We start from the raw sequence: 21,746 nt of genomic DNA, 5'->3' as shown, positions 1-21,746 counted from the left end.
TACAAATATGGTAATATTTTACATAATCATACATGTATAACCCATATATGATTGTTAGCCACCTCAGGGAGAGGCATAGGGGAGGGAGAGAAAAAGGGATAAAAATTGGAACCCAAAACTATAAATAAAAAATATTTATTATTTTTTTAAAAAGTGGTGATTCTTTTTTCTCGGGAGTTGCCACTCTTAGGTCTTCAAGAATTTTGAAAAAGAGGGATTCTTTGGTAACTGAATCCATTAAGCTATAAGTAACATGGACTTTTTCAGTAGCAAAGGATTTTATAGTTAGTAGAGTTCTTAGAGATCATGCACTCCAAACCACTCAATGGAAACCCGAGGTCAGAATATGAAACAATTTGCCAAAGGTTTCACCAATTCCAATTGGTGAGGTAGTGGGCTGGTTGGGGTGGGAATTGAAAAATAGGGCTCCAGATACTAAATCCTGTGTTGAACTGCCAGATGTGATATTTATCTTCTAACCAGGGTTGGACTACTGCAACAGGGTGTTGGGTGCTTGCCCAGTGACCTATGGAATCGTAGTTTTCAGGGGATTTACTGCTCTCAAACTGACCTGGTAGCCTGGTATCTTGTGTATTTGATGAACTTGCTTTGTGAAGATAGTCAAAATCTCCTTTCCTACATTTTATGGGTTTCTTTTACTGCTAACTCAAGCCCTATCACCTGCAAATACAATTAGCTTCTTCATCCCAGAGAATGTAAAGACCTGTTCCCTTCCTTATTCATGAAGCTTCAAACTCTTTTATCCCAATATGGGGAACTTCCCCTCTATCCACCAAGCTTTGATTCAACTACACTTTTGAAAACCCTCTCTCCTGCTACTTTGTACTAATATAAAAAGAATTTCTAACTCACGGTACCATTCACATGCTATTTCTCTTTCAAACCTCTTGTGGGGCATTTTTCTTTCATTTTCAACTCTCTTCATTTCTGCTTCCCTTTTTTGCACCTAACACCTTTTTTTTTTTTTACAAAAAGTTATTTCATAACTTGAACTGAAAAGACCTCCACTAGAGACAGAATTGGGGGGTTCCATGTCAATTAAGATAATTGATGCCAGGCAGAATCCATTTTTTAATTATGACCATAAAGAGTTAAAATAAATAAGTACCAAACTCCTACTCTAATAGCAGTTAAAGGGGGGAAAGGCTTAAAAGCTGAATTGTCCCCAGAGAGTAAGAAAAGGAAGCCCTGTGAGTAGAAAACTGCTTGGAGACATGATTTTTCTGGAACAGTGGTATTTATTGCTCATACTCTCTCAAGTCAAACAAATTCACAAGAAAGCAGTAACAAACTCAGTGAAAGAACAACATACAAAATTCACATCTATTTCCTGGCAATGGAAGTGGGTATTGCCCATAGGCAATCATGCAGTTACATCAAAACCTGAGAAAATACTGCAGGATCCAGTTGCTCTTGTACACAACGATCCTATTTGCAGAATAAAAGAGATGAACATTTCCTTCCATTTTATCTCTCTGCTTAGGGTTCTGTGAGCTGAGAATAACTTCCAGTGCTTACTAATTGACCCTTCAGATGAAAGGTTATTATCTTCAATCCTTTGCTTGCAAATCAGCATTTGGCAAATGAACTAATTCTTCTTAAGTAAACAATGCACGAAGGGCATACCATCTACCAGAAATCCACCCCTTTTGTAGATGTGCAAAAATAGTTCACTCTGCCTAATAGGCACCCAGAAATAAGTTGAATTGAACTCATTTGGACACTTAGACCAAACCACTGAAAGAAAGAAAACTTACCTTTTACAAAGAATCTTCAATTTGCAGTGTTTTTTTTTTAATGAAGGGATCTATCCATAGAAAAATGCTCCCTTGTTTAACAATAAACTATTTAGCAAATGTTGTTCGTTGACTTGTCACCTTTATGGCCAAATCATTAGTTATCAACTTTGTAGGTCAGTTATTAAAGTGTTTCCCCTCCCCTTAAAAACTTTTCCCTTTTCACATAGTATTCTTTCTGTCCTGTTAGGTCTTGGACTAAAGCAGCAGTAATTTATAAGTAGTGTCTGCAGTTAAAGGGGGGAGGAGTGGGGAGGAGAGAAGGATTCAATGAAAAGGGGTAATGTGCCCATGTGGGGAAGGATGGAAATAATAGGGAACTCATGACGGCCCTCTCATTTTTCACTCTTCTCATTGGAACTTAACTCTACTTTAGTATCAGGGAAAGTCTTCTGGCTGAAAATGGCCTTGAACGATGCCTCTGTCTTCACCCCTCCCTCAACAAATGTTTCTTTCCCCATCACTTCTTTCTGGATTCATGTGCCTCAAGTATAATTTCTCAGACCTAATGTTATTTGATTTTTGAAAAATGAACTTTCCCCTTCATATTCTACTGTTGGCATAGTCCAAATAAGCAATGAATTATTTTTAATTCAGTATTGGGCTATTTTGTACTGTGAGAATCAGGGTTCCACTCCCTGCTGAGAAAAACATTGTGAGAACCAGGGCAAGGCCCCCCTGAGGAGAAAGCATGTGACTATTATCTGCAAGTTACATCTATTCATAGAACCGCCTTTAAGTCATGTCAATCAATGCTACCAGCCAATTAGCTTGGAGCTGTGTGTGGGGACTGCCCCTCTTGTGGTCCCACAAGGAGCTTCCACTCTAAGAGAACAGAGGATCCTTCTTTCGATTGGAGGTCACAGTAGCTGCGGCTGAAGGGCATGGGTAGTTAGGCTTCTTCTTGCTGAACTCCACATGTTCTTCCTCTCTCTTTTGTTAACTTCTCATATACTTTAATAAATGATTAATGCCCAAAGACTGGTGCTATAAGCTTCTAATTTAAGGTGACCACACATTAGATTTTAGTCATAAAAATTAGATTTTAAATATCACAGTACTCAGATGAAACAAGTCTGTTTCTCTGTCTCTGTCTTTCTCTCTGTCTTTATCTCTCTATCTTTCTGTCTCTATCTCTGTCTCTCTCTCTGTGCCTCTGTGTCTCTGTCTTTCTGTCTCTCTATCTCTGTATCTGTCTCTTTCTGTCTCTCTCTATCTCTGTCTGTCTGTGTCTCTCTCTGTGTCTGTGTCTGGGAAAACCATAGGAGCTTTTTAGGAAGGCTATGTTCAAATATAATTCCACTTCACCACCACTGTGACCATCACAACAACCACCTACACACATACACACACACACACACACACACACACACACGCACACACAGAATTTAGAGCAAGTAGCATAAAGAATACTGGCCAACCATCTAGTCAGTGAAGAGTTACAAAGCAACTTCAATTCAAGATTGTTGTTATACTGCAGTGAAGACTCTAGGGTGGGAAAAAGCTGAACTATGCCAATATATGTTTTCTACCAATATGTTCCTTTCTATACAATTTGAAAATTGTATAGAATTGTATAGGAAAAAAAAGAAAATTACATAAGTCTTTCTTTGATTGTAGAGGTAAACTTAGGAACCCATGCATACAAATATTGGTTTACCAATGCAGAGTAAATCAGTTAAATTGAATGAAGCCTTCTCTTTTGTCTCTTTTTTCTGCCACTTAACAAAGATATGTCTGTTCTTATACTAAATTGATGTAAATGCCCCAAGTGTGTTTGACACATTTAATTCATAATATTATTTGTGACTAACATTGATTTCACAGCATAAAAGGAAATTAAACAGCCAATTTATCTGATAAAGAAAAGGCTATAGCTAATTAGAATAATGTGTGCCTTCATTTTCTATTTTCTAACACAGTCAAGTTCAACTGTAAAGACATAATATTCTACAATGACTTGATTGCTTAAATATTCTGACACGTTTGCTTAACAATAATATTGTATTTAAGTTATGTAAAACTTCTCAGTTTAAATGTTTCTCACCTATGAAGTCTGACTTTGATCCTGTGCTTAAAACATTCCCATTAGAATTTATACCAAGGGAAGCGAGGTTAGTGCAGTGGATAAAGCACCAGCTCTGGATTCAGGAGGACCTGAATTCAAATCCAGCCTCAGACACTTGACACTTACTAGATGTGTGACCTTGGGCAAGTCATTTGACCCTCATTGTCCCACCAAAAAAAAAAATATATATATATATATACCTTGCCTAATATTTTATGTACTTAATACACAATCAGGTCAGGGGGATATTAGATATGTGTCTCAACTTTGAGAATGTGTACATCCCTAAGAGATAAGATGGAGGAATGTAAAATGAATCTTTGAATATCAACCTCCTCCCCCTACCCCCTTTTTTCCCATGGACTCTCATGGTTAAATAGGAGATGTGTTATGCTGAAGAAAGTTTTAGCCCTAAGCTGAAATAAAATGTTTAAGATCACTAAAAAAATATTTTTTAAATCAATTTCTCAAGAAAAAGAAGTATTCTTTTCTGGCAAATTTTTAATGGAGTAATACAAAACATTAATTAATTATCTCAGATTCTTTTAAAATTTGTCATGATACTTTAAATATAAAAATAAGAATCAATACAGTTTAAATAAATGTGCTAAAGTGACCCTGATTCAATCACAGGATCATATATTAAAGCAGGAATGGACCCTCTCATTCTCTTGAAGATGATATAGGCCCAGAGAGGTTAAATTACTTGTTCAAGGCCACACAGAGTAACTGACAGAACTGAGATGTAAACACAGGTCCTTTGATTTCAAATTTACTCTGCTTTCCACTAACATTATCATCATGATGAGTTTAAAGCTGAAAAGGGCCCTCAGAGGGCATCTAGAAGGCTCTGCATCAGATCCTCTGATGTCTGCACTGGACATAAAGGGATGGGGCTAGGCAACAGAATCAATGATGATCAGTTAAATCATGCCTCAGATATTTACTAAGTAGGGGCCCATGGGAAAGTCATTTAAACCCTTGAGCATAACTTTCCCCATCTGTAATACAGGGATACTAATACATTTGCTTTCTACCTTATAGCAGTGTTGACAGAAAGTGTTTTTCAGTCCTTAAACTACTATATAAAAGAGGATAGACTTTGTGAGGAGGGAGCGAGGAAGACCTAGATTCAAATTTATTTCTGTTTAACTGAGTGATAAAGGTTGTCATAACCTTAATTTACTTATCTTTAATAATACAGTACTGTTAAGGCTCAATGAGATAATCTATGGAATGTGTTTTGTAAACTTTAAGCACTATATAAAGGAGAAGAGAGGGGGGAAAAGGAGAGTTTTAGGAGAAGGGCATAGATTAAATCAGTGAATGGAGAAAAAGTTGCTAATAAAAATTGCCCTCCGGCTTTCCAAATCCTCTGTGGATCCAAATCCCTTTAGTGCCACAAATCCCAAATCTGCTGGGAAAATCCAATATTCTGATTATTTTCAGCCTTTGACAGTTTTTTTAAAGTAAGCAATACACTCAACTATTGTTGGGAGAATTGCAAATTGGTCAAAAAAATCTTCTTGGAGGGCAAACTAGGACCATTGTTAGCGTTCAGTTGTTTGTTTGTTTGTTTTTTCAGTTGTTTCTGACTCCATGAGAGATCCCATTTGGGGTTTTCTTGGCAAAGATGCTAGAGTGGTTTTTCATCTTCTCCAGCTCATTTTGCAGATGAAGAGACTGAGGCAAATAAGGTTGTGACTTGTCCAGAGTCACACAGCTAACAAGTGTCTGAAGCTGGATTTGAGCTCAGGAAGATGAATCTTCCTGACTCTAGGTCAAGAACTCTATCCACCACACCACCTAGCTACCCATAGAAGTATACAACATGAGTCCGCAAATGATCCTAACCTTTGAACAAATAATTCTATTATTAGAAATAGACCTAAGTGTTATCATGAAGGGGGAAATGAACATAGCAACACCATTTGTAATTGTAAAGATTTTTTAAAAATGTCCAATAGTGAGTGAACAGCTAAATAAAATGTTATATCAATGCAAAGAAAGGCTGAGATACAATTACAAATCATAAATATGAATAATGTATAGAAATTTAGAAAGAGTTATATGAGGTAGAATGAAGTAAAGGAAGTGGAATACTGACTTGAACTATGTAAAAGTCAAAATATATTCACAAATATGATGAATGTCCAGAGTGGTTGGGAATATGGGCAACAGAACTAGTAAGTGAGCATAAATATATTTATACCTATAAATTCATGTTAGATATAAATTCATAGAAACATACATTTAATTGGCTTTGTTGCTTAAAGTTAAGTTCATAATAAATTACTTTAAAATTGAAAACAAGAAGAGGTCAAGTGACATTCTTGGAAGAAAGTAGTTGAAATCTGAGGATTTATTTTTCTCTTTTCAAGAGGGGTGGCTTTGAGGAATCGGTTCATCTTGTGTACAATGGCATTACACGTGCATATGCCTTCCTTAATCAGAAAGGGGGTGTGACTTTTAACTCCCTTGTTTAATCTCTGTTCCTAAATAACTTGGCACAACTGTTAACTCTCAGTAATAAAAAAAAAAAATAGATTGACCTGGGCTAAAGAGGAAGGGAAAAATGTGGAAAAGACAAATCACCAAGTATTTGATTTGATCCGGTGATTTTGGAGCTACAAAGAGTGAAAAAAGAAAAAGTAAGTTATTCAAAATACAATAATATATGAACAAAATTAAGAATGCCACATTTACTAAAACACATGAAATAGATGGTTAAATATGGAGAATGTTGTTATTAAAATATACAGGCAAGGGAATACAGGTATTCTATAAAACATTCATATAGTATATAAATACTTTCTGAATTCTTTATATAAAATATTGGGAGAGAGTTAAGTTGAATAAATAACAACAGAAAATTAATTATAGAATTTTTATGAAGAATAATATGTTACACTTGGATTCTGAGGCCAAAATACTTTTTAGGAATAAGTTAAATCCGGGTCCTTTCAGTTTGAAGGGAAAAAAAATGATATTAAAGAGGGAAGGTACTTATGGAGTTTTACTAGACTATTAGTTTTCTGTTTCTCTCAAGATCCCTACCAAAGGAAAATTTTCCTGGCAGCTCAAACACATTAATTTATAAGATTGCTGAAGGAGAATCTGGCTCATTACTGGACTTTTCCTCTCTACTCAACTCCTCCGTGAGGTAGGTAAGTGCAAAGTTATGAGATTCTTGTTTGGGAAGTAAAGTTATAGGTCATTTAAATCATCTATACAGGCATGCTTCACACAGGTCTGCTCACTCTTGGGCTATTGCACTCATGATCCTTGGTGGTTTTCAATAAAATTGTGGTGATTTTAATCATGCTAATAAAAAGTTTTAGGGTAGCCTCAAAGTCTTGGGCAATATTCCCTCTCTCAATAAAGCATACCCCAAGATTGTGACAAGTAGTAGGCATGAGAGTGGTGCCACTCTGTAATATAAACTGTGAACCAGATCAGGGGTGAAAAACTCACCACAGCTTGTCTGTCGGATATGTGCCAGAATCACTTCCCCGGCGTTCACACAAGTTAACCAAACTTATGTATCCAGTTTGTCTCAGTCCTACGAGTATGTCTAAAGGCATGTTGGTATTCAGAAACTTCATGAAATCCTACATGGCTGATCCATTCACTGGTACATTCTTAAGTGTTGAGCAGAAATACCCTGAGGTGAATTTTCCCAGTTGTGAATATATCCCAATGAAAAAATTGGCCCCAATTAGTTCCATTTATCTATCACATATATGTAGGGAATGTTGTTACCACACCTCAGTATACAAATGGGAAAAATTATATAAGAACTTTTTTTTGACACTGTTTACCTTAGAGATTTATTCCCCCTCAGGAACAGTCAATATTTACTCTCCCCCTTTTTAATGTCAACATCACACATTGTAAAATGTCATTTATATAAAGACTTCTTTAAAGAAAAATAACTTCAGGGTAACTTGCCATGAAAAAGAACTGTAGAGTTTTCAAAAACATCTTCCCATTCTCAAAATATTTAGATAGATGATAGATAGATAGATAGATAGATAGATAGATAGATAGATAGATAGATAGATAGATAGATAGATAGATAGATAGATAGATAGATGGCAGATAGATGATAGAGCATTTATTAAATACTTACTATATGCCAAGTATAGTGACGTTCTGAATGTTTTGAGGAAATAGAGGGACTCCTCACCCTCGAATTATCAGACTTGTCATTAGGTCTTGTGCAATTTGAACAAGTTAATTTTTTTCCTTCATCTGTAGTTCCTTGTGATACTATACAATCTGCATCCTAACCTTGAAGACATTGTGATGACATGATGTGGGATCTGATTTTTGAACCTTTGACTTTCCCCTGTTCCCATTCATGGGTTTCACATGAAAGGGTTGAATTTTAAGGTAAGTGTTATAGTTAAAAGAAGAAGAAAAATGACCACTCTCTCACTAGTTGGAGATTGATCTGAGCCTTAAATTTCTGAGTTTGATCTTTTTTGTAATTGAAGCCAGTTATCTTTGAAGAGAAGCAGAGATCTGCTGCCACCTAATGGCATTTATGGTGTATAGCAAACATGCTTGAATTTGAACATTGGAAAGTACAGAAACTCTAAATATAAGATCCAGCTACTGAAGCAATAACAGAGACCAGGATGACTCTGATGCCCCACAGATTGCCATTTCAATTTTCTAAAACAACAATAAAAACAAAACCCAACACATTTTCTAGATTTGAGTGTATTTCTTCTAAGTATTTTTTTTTATCACTGTTAGTTGATAAACATTTCAGAGAGCAGATAAACTCTTCCTTTTAGAGGTTAAGTGAAGGAAATCAAATGTCAAATAAATTGAGTAATCAAAAATCAAATTACATGTTAAAGTGTCATTTAAATGAGATCAATAATAATTATAATAATGCAGCTGCCTGATAATCCAAGTTATAGATTCTTAACAAAATATATTTAATATAGAACATGTTGAAAGCATGCTTTATTATTTTAGTAACAATCACTGAACATTCAGATGCATACTTTTAGAAAATAACTAACATTTTCTATCTCACCCAGCTAAAAGTTATACGTATTCCCACACAATGGTTTTTTTTTTTTTGCTGTTTACAAAGTTGACCTATTGTCTATATGTAGACAAACAGAGCAGAGCAACACTAATCCATTTTGTCTAGTTTTACCAATCCATCTAAATTAATTCATGATTTTCATGGCAACAGATGAATAAATGCCTCATAGTGCACCAGCTTGTTGTGCAATAATCCAGTTATCCCAAGGATTTAGATATTCCTATTTAGGTCAGCAAATATTTGTTAAGCTCTTACTATGTGCAAGTCACTGTTCTAGGAATTGCTAATGCCAAAACACAAAAGTCTACCTTCAAAGAATTTAGGCATGATCTGTGTCAGCACATACAATGTGAAAAGGAAAAAGGAAACTAAAGAAATTCTCTGGATGATATGTTACTCCACCCCTAAAACAAAACAGAAGATAACCACCAAATTTCCCCCCACGACTTTAATGGTCTCTGATATCCATGCATCTATAGATTTCCTCCAGTGGTACAGATTTTAACTCACTGGTATCTTCTCATTCTTTGAACCTTTATCCATGTCTTCCCATATATGCTTCAAGTATATACCTGGTGTACTAGGGGTTTCCCTGGTCTTTCCCCCTTCATTCTTTATGTACCAGTATAGCACCTGAGCTTTCCATTGGTTATTCCTTAGTGTTTATACCTGGTTAGTTCACCTCTTTTTCTAATCATATGTTTCCCAGGTGGTCTCTTTTGAGCCACATTTATATGTAAGTCATCAATGACTAAATGTCACAGTATGCTAATGCTTAACACATTTCTGTCCATTCACAACTGAACTATCTGAGATTGTAATTTTTGGATACTGTTCTGTTACATGATGTGCAGTTATATGACATCACGGCAAGAAGGTTAAGAGTTAAATGAGAAAGTAAACATACACACACACACACACACACACACACACACACACACACAACTCCAGATCTAATTATTTCAGAGACAATAGAGAAAAGATTGTCCTCTGTCTCTGGAAATGGTATATTCAGAGCCTACCTTTGACAAATGCTACATATACAAATGTGAGAAAAACACAATCTTTAGCACCCCAGACAATGCTCCAAGACTATTAGTTATGGAGAAGATATGATTCTGCAATGATGGAACAAGCTTCCCCACTTTGAGTTCCCCACATCATTGAATTCACAGAAATGGAACAAAGATATGCACCCTTAAGTTTTATTCTTAGTGTGCTATTAGCATGGGCTATGCCCCAAACAAATTATCCAATCTCTTGCCTTTGATTTCTTCATCCATAAAATGGGTGTTCTTTTAAAAAAAAAATATTGTTGGGTAATGTTAAGAATGAATGAGGACCTTATAAAAACAATTTAAAACTCCATACAAGCCAGCCTAAAACTCTAAATGTCCTGCATTGTTCCTAAAACTGGAGTCAAACATTTTACTCTGAAAACAGTAACAGAAGAGGTATTCCTTTTGTTTTGAAACCAGACGCATGTTTGATTTAGAGCCTGTTACAGTAACTTGCCCCTTTTTTGCTCCTATAAGAAATAGGCAGGCGGCTGCAAGAATAAATTGCATGTTACCAGATTTCCACAATCTGACATTTTCTAGCTCATTATATTTCACATTGAATATGTATCATTTCTCCAACCCTGGGGAATGCAAAGTCCAAATATATTTAAGTTGTTTATTATTTAAATTAATTTAATTACCAAAAATAACATTGTGCACACATGTTTGAAAATACCATGCCATAAAATTAAATCTTGAGTAATTGTGAAATTTCTTGCAGACCTCCTTCTAGGAAGTACTGTTTTTCTTTAGAAGTGAGAACACTATTTTATCCGTCAGTGGAAAGTTTACACATTGTATTTCTTCTTTCATATGCTGTTAGACATGAGGAACTCTCATTTCACCCTTTCTTCAGCAGGCAAAAGACCCATCTGGCAATATTCTGCAGATCGGCATTTCTTAAGGGGAATGAGATTTAAGTAGTGGTTTTGTTGAAGGCAATGAGAGTGTGGCTTATGAACCTTGGTTACAGAATTACGTATAATGCTGCTATAAATGGGACTTCCTATACATGTCATGTCAAAGATATAGTCATTTTCTAGCAGAAAAAAAAATCAATAATCAAGGGGAGTACCTAATATAAGGAAATACATTTTGGTCACAACTATAAATACTATGGGAAAATGCATGTAAGTTTCCTCCTGGTCTGGCCTGAGAAATTTAGCTGATCTCTTTTCTTTGAGTTATTTGGGCATCAGCGACTATGGTGGGGCACCTCTTTGGAATCAGCACCTTGCACATAGAAAATGCTGAATATTTATTTGTGATTTGACTGACCAGAACATTACTGTACTCATAGAGAGAATTAAGAATTTCAGCTCCATCAGACAATAATATCTATAACATTTAGGAGAGAAAATCTAGGAAAGAAAGAGGAATTAATAATTCATGTGAAAGGGGCAGCTAAATGGCACAGTGGTTAAAGTACCGGCCCTGGATTCAGGAGTACCTGAGTTCAAAATCCGGCCTCAGACACTTGATACTTACTAGCTGTGTGACCATGGGCAAGTCATTTAACCCCCACTGCCTAAAAATAATAATAATAATAATAATTCATGTGAAAAAAATAGGAATTGGGAGACTTAGGTTTCTTTTCTTTGCCTTGTAAAGGAGAACTTTAATATTTCCAAAAAAATAGTCACTGGATAATTGAATACAACTGGCATTGTATTCTTTCTGCCAGAAGAATTTTCTAGTTATTTTGCTCATATCCATCCCCAAAATATCAGAGATATGGAAGATCTTCATATATTTAGAAGGAACCTCAAAGGCCTACTAAACCAGTTCCTTAATTTTACAGATGAGAAAACTGACATCTAGAGTGGTTGGGTGATATAGCCAAAGTCAAATAGGGAGTAATTACCAGAACTAGGTTTTGAACTCAGGACCTCTGATCCCAAATCTAGTATTATTTCAATGACATTATGCTGCCTTGACATCTTTCTGAGATTAAAATGAATCCAAAATTTATTTATTTCATGCTTAGAGCAAGACACTAAAATATCCTGTGATGCATCCCATGATTTAAGCCACTTTAATTCCGACCTTTACAATGTCACTTTGGTCTCAAGCCAGAACTCTGTGTTGTATTTGAATCAAATGGGAGAAAAAAAGAAACTTTTTCAATCTTATTCACTGGGTAGAATATTAGATATCATGCAAGGAGAAAAACCAATGCTCCCAATCTCTCCACTCCCTCACATATTCTAGAAGCACATGTGAGGAATGTATAGTGTATTGGGTAGGAAACCTATCTTGGAGTCAAGAAGATTGGTTTCAAGTTCAGCCTCTGTCACATAGGAGCAAATTATGTAATTTCTCTGTACCCTTTGGCAACTAACTATCTAAGGATACAAGTTACATATGAGTTGCCCATTCACCACAGGTCCAGACAGGTTCGGGGAGGAGGGAAAGGAAACATTTTAACCAAACAGGCTAGAATTTAAAGACAAGTTTGTTTGAGAGGTAGAAGTAGAGGAATATAGTGTATTAAATATTGGACTTAACATAAATTCTGCCTCAGATACTTGCCATCTGCGTTACCCTAGACAAATCACTTAACCTCTAAACATTCCTTTCCCCATCTATAAAATGATGATAACAATATCTTCAGCATTTGCCTCATAGGATTGTTGTGAGGATAAAATGAGATTTTAGATATACACACACAAATATACATATATATATATGAAAAGCATAATATTTATGTATACATTTGTATTTCATAAGCCTTAAAGTGTTTATAAAATCGTAGTTATTATTTTAGGATCATGAAGCTAAAAGGGAACATTAAGTTTAACTCTTTTTTCCCAGAGGAAGAAGCTTTGGCCTGGATGTAAGATGAGATGAAAACTGAACTAATGCCTTCATATACAGTAGGTAACTAGGTGGCACAATGGCTAAAGTGCCAGGCCTACAGTCAGGAAGATTCATCTTCTGAAGTTAAAATCTGTCCTCAGACACTTACTAGCTATATGACCCTGAACAAGTCACTTAATCCTGCTTGCTTCAGTTTACTCATCTGTAAAATAAGCTGGAGAAGTAAATGGCAAACCACTCCACTACCTTTGCCAAGAAAATCATATAGGATCACAAAGAGTTGGACATGACTAAAATGAATGAACAACAATAATTGAGATGACTGAACAACTCCTTGTCCAGTTCTTTATCCTCAGTAATAGTTTTCCTTCAGTTCCTAGGAGTGAGTGAAAATTGAGAGTGAAAATAGTATGGCCACTATATAGTATTTGACATTGTTCATTTTGGCAGCTTGGTGACATAGTAGATAGAATGCTAGACTTGGAGCCAGGAAGACCTCAGATCAAATCTCACCTCAGATGCTTACTACCTGTGTGACCCTGAGCAAGTCACTTAACCTCTGCTTGCCTCAGTCTCTTCATGTAAAACATCAGAATAATGAAAGTACCTTTTTATCACAGGGCTGTTGTAAGAATAAAATGAGATAATATATGTAATGGGCTTTGCAATCCTTATAGTTGCTATGTAAATGGTAGCTATAATTATTATTATCACTATCATTATTATTTTACCCTGTCACCATATGCTTTGCCTTGATAAAACATAAGATATTTGAGGATAGGGATGATTACATTTTTTCTTTGTATCCCTAGGGCCTAACACATTGCCTATCATATAGCAGACACTTAAAAATTCTTCCTAATTGTTTTTTTTTACCTGCTTGCTTAATTGACTAGCTTACCCATTCCTAAATTAGGATTCTAGCAATATTTGCCTACTTTAACAGTGTTTGCTATATGTGAATAAGTGGAGCTATTTCCATATTCTCTTGATCTCTGTAAGCTTCCAAGAAAGTTGTTTGTCTGTTTAATCTCAAAATTGTTAACCTGTGGGAAGGGACAGATGTTGTTAAAAACAAAGCAGAATAGGAACCTTCACTATTCATGAGACTCTTTTTGGTCTGGAAATTTCCCCCTTAATTCTCAGAAAGAAAGGCTTTGAAAAGTGGAAACAAACCTTTCAAAAAGGATAGGACTATTCCCACGTGAAAACACTGCCACCCACAACCATGAGCAGCAATTTATTCTCAGGCAGAGTAGGCATTTTCTGTCATGTATTTACATGGTGTGTGGGTTATACAATAGGTGCAAAGCATTTTAACTTTTGAAAAAGCATGGCTTACCAGGGAAGCCATGAGAAAAGGGGCAAATCACTTAACTTCTGTTTGCCTCAGTTTCCTCATCTATAAAATGGAGATAATAATTGTGTCTACCCCTCAGGGTTAATATGAGGATCAAATGAGATAATAATTATAAAGTGTTTAGCATATAGTAAGTGCTATATAAATTTTAGCTATGATTATTATTAAGTATGGTATAAATGGGAGCAGCTCTCATTATACTTCACCTGCCCAAGGTCACAATGACTAGTAAATATAGGAACGAAGACTTGGGTCTTGGCTTTCCAAATCAAGTCCTATTCTTTCCCACCCCACAGCATTGTTCCTAAAATGAAATATACTGGAATGTAAAATGATAATACAGTAACATAGCATTGAGATATCTAAATTTAAGTACATTTGGTAGCATATATAAAGCAATCACTGAGGAAGTTATGTGACATAAAAATAAGCTATAAAAGGACCTCTAAGTAATGAGAAAACAACTACGTGTCTCCCCAGTTTGTTTTCCCTCCCACCACAAGTAAAGAAAATCATCCAAATTAATTCAAAGGGCATTCAAGAGTCCTTAGTAGTTTTTGAAATGGAGAATGGAAACACTGGGCAATGCAAACTGTTGGGGGAGAGTGTGGACAGAAAGGAAATGTGTTACACATGTTGTGGGAATGCCCCAAGGCCAGATATGTAAGAAAACAAGTATTGAACTTCACTAGTGAAACACTGGGGGTTAATATCTGCAGAATGATTCTAAAACAGAGTGCTTAGTAGAGGTTTGTGAGAGAAAAATTACCTCCAAAGTGCTAAATTTTGTATGGGCTATAGGCAAGGAAATAGGGAAATTTCAATGGGAAACTAAGTGAAAGGGCTTTCTGACACCATGTTGCTAAATAGCTTTGAGGAAGTTACATGACTGCTCCATGATTTGGTTTCACCTTGTCAGAGGGCTGTAATGAAAATAATTGTGATTAAGTCAGTGGGGTATTCTGTGTCTTTGAGATTGCTCCAGTGTGTATATCAATAAGCATTTCTTCTAAAAAAAAATTCTATGTCTTTTTTTTTTGTTTTCTTCCTGTTATTCACATGCCAAGTGACTGCTTCTGTTGGACCAAAGCTGAATCAATCAGTAATGCCCCCACAAACATGAACTGTATTTTCTCTAAGAGTTGAATGTCAAGTAATTTTACAAAGATTTCCTTTTATTTTAAATATGGACAGTATTTTGAGAAAAGTGGGAAAGATGGTTACTGCTCATTATGTCTTAAGAAATATTTTAATGTTAATTCAAAAGTAAAAGAGAAATTTCCAATCTACTTTGGTCTATCTTAATGCTTGTTTTTTATCAGCTGATCCAATATTATCTTTCTCCTGACTCCTCTTTTTATTCCTACCCTACCCAGTTTGCCCTCAAAATATTTTTAAAGATCAAATTTGAGATTCTGTGTCCCTTTTCACTCCACAAATGAAACAGATCTCTTGTCCACTTTAGCATCATAAATTTAGAAGTAGAAAGGGCCTAAGGGAAAAAAAAGAAAGGTCCTAAGAAGGCTCTATCTTTTTAATTTTAATATTTATTTGTTTGTTTATGTATTTGTTGCATTTTGAGTTCCAAGCTGTCTTCCTCTCTCCCAACCCCACACTAGAGAAGGCCAACATTTGACACAGGTATGTGTGTGTGTGTTTATAAAATCACACAATACATATTTCTATATATCAGTTCTTTCTCTGCAGGTGAATAGTATCTTCCTTCATAGGTCCTTTGTGGTTTATTTGAATATTCATATTCAAGAATAGCTTTGTCATTCACTGTTACTTGTCAAACAATATTTCTGTTATGGTATACAATATTCTTTAAATAACTTCTATTGCTTACAAGTCTTCTCTTTTTCTGGGTCTCAGTTTTCCCCGTCTGTAAAATGAGAGGATTGAACTAGATGACTTCTTTTTCTTTCTTTCTTTTTTTTTTTTTGGCAGTTGGGGATAAGTGACTTGCCCAGAGTCACACAGCTAGTAAGCATCAAGTGTATGAGGCCAGATTTGAACTCAGGTCTTCCTGAATCCAAGGCCGGTGCTTTAGCCACTGTGCCACCTAGTTGCCCCTGAACTAGATGATTTCTAATGCTCCTTTTAGCTCAAGCAGACAATAACTATCAATTAAGCCCACACCAACTTTGAGTTACTCAATAATTAGATTTGATCTCAGGAAGATTTTGTTACAATTGCTACAATCTGTTTCATAGACAGAAATTTCCTGATAGATGGCAATACTGGTCAGGTTCATGTCCTGCCTCACACCTTGGATCTCTTATAACTCAGTGAAGACCCATCCTATCTTTTTCCACCCCATATGTCTCCACTATCTTTGGGATTTTTATAAATGTATTGGTTCATTGAATGAATACTAATTTAATGCACAATACTTTTAGATCAATAATTATTAGAACAATCAAACAAAGCATAAGAATACTATATAGTTCCATAGGATTTTAGAATCAATGATGGACAAAGAAGTAAGAGTTTGGAAATAATGTTTGTATGTAGACAGCCAAATAAAGCAAATTCAATCTCTTCTCTAAGTTATGCTTAGAGATGGAGAAGAAGAGATAAAGTGATAAATGAGATCCACTCAAATCAGACTGCAAATTCTCCTAAGAGAAAATAAGGTATATTTATTTTTTATTTTTTCTAATTGCATGTAAAAACAATTTTTAACATTTTTAAAATTTCGAGTTCCAAATTCTCCTCCTTCCTTACTCCCCCCGCATTGAGAAGGCAAGTAATTTGGCATGTCATACATGTGCAGTCATACAAAACATATTTCCATATTAGTCATGTCACAGGCAAAAAAGAATGAAAAATAAAGCAAAAAAGTATGCTTCTATCTGTATTCAGAGTCCATCAATTCTTTCTGGAGGTAGAATGCAATTTTCATCATAAGTCCTTCAGAATTGTCTTGATCGCTATATTGCTGAAAATAGCTGCCATTCATAGTTGATCATCTCACAATATTGCTGTTACTATGTACACTGTAAAGAAAGTATATTTAAAAGTGAATAGATCATAGATTTAGAGCTAGGAGATATTTCAGAAACCATTTGTCTAACCCTCCCATTTTACAGATGATGTAACTGAGTCCTATGGAAGTCAAAAGGGCTTGTGCAAGGTCACAAGGCTAAAAATATCAAAAGGAAAATCTGAACCCCAGTCATCCCACTATGCCATTCTGCAGATATACCTTCTAATTTCTAATAAGGTTGGTCTTGCTCAAAGATGGCTCCTTTCTGTTGCGATTTATAGTAATGACCCCTATGTCCAAAACAGTTTCTTTTCTGCTGACCTTTTAGGGTCATAATATTGCTTTCTCCAATAAATTTTATGAAATAATCCTGGATTATTAGAGAGGAGAGAATACATAGAAATCAGAGGTGATGTCATTCATTTTCATGAAAATGTGGAGAGGGCAATGAAGAAACAGATTGTTTTTCCCTGGTACACAGGGTTCTAAATAACTTTTACATATACATATATATATATATATATATAGAGAGAGAGAGAGAGAGAGAGAGAGAGAGAGAGAGTAAGGGCTAAAATTCTAGCTATACTATCTAAAAATCTAATGAGTGGTCGCCAATAAATTATAAGCTTTAGCAAGAGTTAGACTTTTAAGCACTTGTTAAGGAGAATAAGAATTTGGTAAAGAGAGAGAGAAAAGCCTAGATTCATCTATCTATCAAAGGGAGAGCGTGTTTCTAGCTCCGCTCTCAGCCAGACTCCACATGAAAGAGAGTCAGAGTGCCAGCCTCCCCCTTCCTCCTCCCACAAGCAAACGTCACTTCCTGACCCCAAAGAAAAGACGCATGGTTCTGCCCTCAGAGGCCTTCTCCTCATGTTGGAGCTTTCCTTCAGTAAGTCTCCAGCAGGTGGCATCATTCCAATCATTACTGTATATATGTGTGTGTGTGTGTGTGTGTGTGTGTGTGTGTGTGTGTGTGTGTTTCATAAAAAGTTAATTACTTGGAACTTTCCTGCGTGTGGTCAATTTTAATCTCTGAGCAAAAAAAAAAAATCTTCCCTGAGTTTCAGTGATAGTCTAGCTCATGCATGTATTCAACCATAATACCTGAATTCTACCATTAGAAATTCATTTCACTAGAGTGAATCATTGTTTTCAGGGAATTCTCTGTTAAAATGTTTTGAAATTTTCCCAAAGAGCTAAGAACAACAATAAAAACAACAAGAACACCACTAAAACCAACGCAATAATAATTGGTATTTATATAGTGCTTTAAGGTTCATAAAGACCTTCATAGGGGCAGCTAGGTGGCGCAGTGGATAAAGCACCGGCCCTGGAGTCAGGAGTACCTGAGTTCAAATTCGACCTCAGACACTTAACACTAGCTGTGTGACCCTGGGCAAGTCACTTAACCCCAATTGCCTCACTAAAAAAAAAAAAAATAAAAAGTCTAAAAAATAAAAATAAAAAATAAAGACCTTCATATATGTTAACTCATTTGGTCCTTACTGCAATTCTGCAAGGATGGTGTTACTATTTTCTTCATTTTACAGATAAAGAAAGTGGGGTGCAAAGGGGTTTAATAATCATAACAAAGCCCAGTGTGCCTTGAATAAAATGGATCAAAGAATCATAAATCAAGGATTCAGAGCATTGAGATTTGAGTGACTTGCCCAGCATCCACAGAACCATTGTGCTGACCACATTGTTGTATGCCTGTGAAACCTGGACAGCATACCAGGGCCATGCCAAGAAATCAAATTGCTTCCATTTGATTTGTCTTAGGAAGATTCTGAAGATCACCTGGCAAGATAAGGCACCAGACACTGAGGTCTTTTCTTGAGCTGAACTGCCAAGCATTCAAACTCTACTGCAGCAAGTTCAAAACCAATAGGCCAGCCACATTGTTTGAGTGCCAAATGTACATTTGCCTAAAAGATTATGTTATAGAGAAATCATACAAGGCAAGTACTCACATAGAGGTCAGAAGAAGCAATACAAGGACACTCTCAAGGTCTCTTTGAAGAACTTTGGGATCAATTGTGAGGTATGGGAGACACTGGTACAGGACTACCCAGCATCTTGGGCACGCATCAAACCAGGTACTGTGTTCTATGACCAAAGCAGAATTGTGGTAGCTCAAAATCAATGTGAGATGTGCAGATTTAGAAACATCCCCACTCCAGATGTTTATATGAACTGTTTCTAACCAAACTGTTATAGAGTACTCTGAGCTTATATTGGTCTGATTGGCCACAATCAGACACACTATATCTTAACCCCAACATAGTGATGTCATTTTGGTGTTCTTCAAGAATGAAGGACAGCAACTAACCAATTTCAAGAAATAGGGTTTGAACCTAGATCTTCCTACTTCCAAGTCCAGTACTCTATTCACTACCCAATTAGGTTAAGGGTTTTAATAAATATTTGGTGAATTGAGTTGAACATAAATATTTTCTCATAAATTAGATTTATAGGTGAAATACAATGTCTAAGAAGGTTTTGAGTGAATATAGAAGTTGCACATTTTTAGATAGGTGGTCACTTGCTTTTCCTTTGTTCTCAAAAAGGACTATGACATCTGGGCATTGTCATAACTTCCAGGGAATTGGATTTAAGTGAAGCAGGGCTGTTCAAGGTCACAAACCTCACTCTCTCCTCTATAACCATCTGAATCTAGTGGCAAGATACATATCAAGATAACTAGAGGTAGCCCCAGATGTTTAAGGCAATTGGGGTTAAGTGACTTATCCAGGGTCACACAGCTAGTAAGTATCTGAGGTGAGATTTAAATTCAGATCCTCCCAACTTCAGGGCCAGTGCTCTATCTACTGCACTCACTAGCTGCCCATAGGTGGGCACTTACATAAACAAGAAAGGTTTGAAGTTTAGAAGTTGCCCAAAATATTGACGCAAGAGAGAGGCTTACTGCAATGAAACCCAGTAAACACCCAATGAAGAAGGGTATCATATGTCATTAGAAAGTTAGTAAACAAATGAGAAGAAAACAATGAAGTTGGTATATTTTGTATCTTTTCCTTGGGCTATTTCTCACTTTAAAAAAAAGATTTTTGGATACACTTTCTACTTTATGCTATGTACAATTGATTAAAGAAGTTTATATGTCCTGTGGTTCAGACCGCAGGACAGTCTCAATACTGTATTGTGGCTATGTAGGGCATAATTTTTGTTTTCAGCTAAAACAAAACCCAAATTATTAAGCAATCCTTAAAATATATATTTAGTTTTATTGTAATGTCATGTTGCCTTGACCTACTCTGGGTTGTGTGATGAGTTCAAATGTCTTTGCTAGACATGGTGAGCCTTCTTGTCTACCCCACAGGATATACAATGGGTTGTCATATACCCCCAAGAAGAAGCCCTCTGTGGTTCTTGGATAGATGAGTCCCGGTATTACTGCAGCTAGCTGGCATAGTGAATAGAGCACCAAACCTGGAGTAAGGAACACGCATCTCCCTGAGTTCAAATCTGGCCTCAGACGCTTCCTAGCTGTGTGACACTCAGCAAATCACTGAACCTTGATTGTCTCACTTTCCTTGTTAGTAAAAATGGGATGGACAAGGGAATGACAAAATAGTCTAGTATCTTTGCCAAGAAAACCCCACCAGGGGTCATAAAGAAATGGACAATACTGAACAACAACAACAATACTGTAGCCCCATGGGGTTGCAGGAACTTTCCCCCCTCGTGAATTTACATTCTATACAATTCATATATGTTTATCTGTAAGCATTGTATGTCCCCTGAGAGAATACAACACTCTTATAGACAGGGATTTTTCACTTTTAAAATATCTAGTATTTATATGATTCTTTAAGGTTTTTAAAACACTTTACAAATTATTGTCTTTTCTTATCCTAACAAGAACTCTGCAAGGCAGGAGAAATTATTATCCTCTTTTTACATATCAGGAAATTGACGATCAGAGGTTGAGTGACTTGTCCAGAGCCACATAAATATCAAGTATCTGAGAGACACTTTTAAGTATATGAATAGAGCACTGCGACTGAAGTCCAGAATAGCTGAGTTCAAACCTGACCTCAGATATTTACTAGCTGTGTGACCCTGGGCAAATCATATAACCTCTGTTTACTTCAGTTTCCTTATCTGTAAAACGTGGGTGATTATAGTGCTTACCTCCCAGGGTTATTGGGAATATCAAATGAAATAATATTTGGAAAGCACTTAGCATAGTGTCTAGCACACAGTAAACATTATATTAATGTTAGTTATCATGTTATCATTATATATTTTTTTATTAGGGATTTGAACCCATATCTTCCTGACTCCAAGTCCAGCACTCAATCTGCTGTATCACCTAGATAACTTTGCCTGCCTAGTACTAAACTTAGCCTCACAGCGCTTAGTCTCACTGTGCCTTACACATAAGAGAAGCCTAATAAATTCTTACTGAATTTAATTGGATTGCTGCCAACTAATGTCCCATTCCACATTCTTTCTTGGGCTTCTTTTCAAGAGATCAAGAAAAAGTCCTTGGTGGATAGATGGTCCCTGTGGAAAAACAAACAGGTAAATAAC

The sequence above is a fragment of the Dromiciops gliroides genome, chromosome 3 (assembly GCF_019393635.1).
Source record: "Dromiciops gliroides isolate mDroGli1 chromosome 3, mDroGli1.pri, whole genome shotgun sequence".
Lineage (NCBI taxonomy): Eukaryota > Metazoa > Chordata > Mammalia > Microbiotheria > Microbiotheriidae > Dromiciops > Dromiciops gliroides.
Note: the sequence above shows the minus strand (reverse complement) of the source record.